The following is a 1,325-nucleotide window of genomic DNA, read 5'->3' on the forward strand; positions in this document are numbered from 1 at the left end:
AGCCATCTCAACTTACATCAATCAAACTGACTCAAATTATGAAGTTAAACTTTGTATAATTAAGTTATTAAATAAGTTAAAGCAACATTGAAGTATTTGTTGTCTTGTGTTTTTGTCGTTTGATTCTTTACAGTGGGTGATCCTTTAGAGGTAACGCAGTGCCGCAGTGGGTTGCACATTTGCCTCACAGCAAGAAGGTTGCTGGTTCGAGCCTCGGCTGGGTCAGTTGGCGTTTCTGTGTGGAGTTTGCATGTTCTCTCCGTGTTGGCGTGGGTTTCCTTCGGGTGCTCCGCTCTCCCCCACAGTCCAAAGACATGTGGTACAGGTGAATTGGGTATGATATAATTAACCTTAGTGTGTGTGAGTGTGTATGGATGTTTCCCAGTGATGGGTTGCAGCTGGAAGAGCATCTGCTGCGTAAAACATATGCTGGATAAGTTGGCGGTTCATTCCGCTGTGGCGACCCAGATTCATAAAGGGACTAAGCGAAAAGATAATGAATGAATGAATAAATAAATGTAGACTACCATGACCTTATCAAACCTTTGAATAATAAAAATAGTAATGAGAATAATAATAATAATAATAATAATAATAATAAAACTAATAAGAATTAATTATTCTGGAAACTTTTTTATTATATCAATATTTGTATTATCATATTATTTACCATAATAGATTTTACTCATGTTCATTTTATTAATTGATTAATTAATTATGTTTCTTATTCTGTTACAAAGACAGTTTTTTTTATAAATAATATTTCAAAGCAAAAAGAAATTTGCCAACAATTATTCCTGCCAATTAATGAAAAAATAAAATAAATGAGTAAATATATATGTTTGATATTATGAAACGACTATATTTTAATGTATATTCATTCATTCATTTTCCTTTAGCTTTGTCTCTATTTCAGAGGTCGCCACAGCAGGATGAACCGCCAATTATTACAGCATATGCTTTTCCAGCAGCAACCCAGTACTGGGAAACACCCAGACACACTCACATGCACACACGTACACTACGACCAATTTAGTTCATCAATTCCCCTATACCACGTGTTTGGACTTTGGGGGAAAACGGAGCACCCGGAGGAAACCCCCGCCAACACAGGGAGAACATGCAAACTCCACACAGAAACGCCAACTGACCCAGCTGGGACTCGAATCTGCAACCTTCTTGCTGTAAGGCGATTGTGCTACCCACTGCGCCCACTAATATTTGTATTATCATATTTATAAAAATACATTTTGGTCATGTCTGTTTAATTCATTAATTTTGTTTTTTTTTGTTCTGTTACAAAGACAGTATTGTTTATAAATAAT

This window comes from Danio rerio, chromosome 6, assembly GCF_049306965.1.
Source record: "Danio rerio strain Tuebingen ecotype United States chromosome 6, GRCz12tu, whole genome shotgun sequence".
Lineage (NCBI taxonomy): Eukaryota > Metazoa > Chordata > Actinopteri > Cypriniformes > Danionidae > Danio > Danio rerio.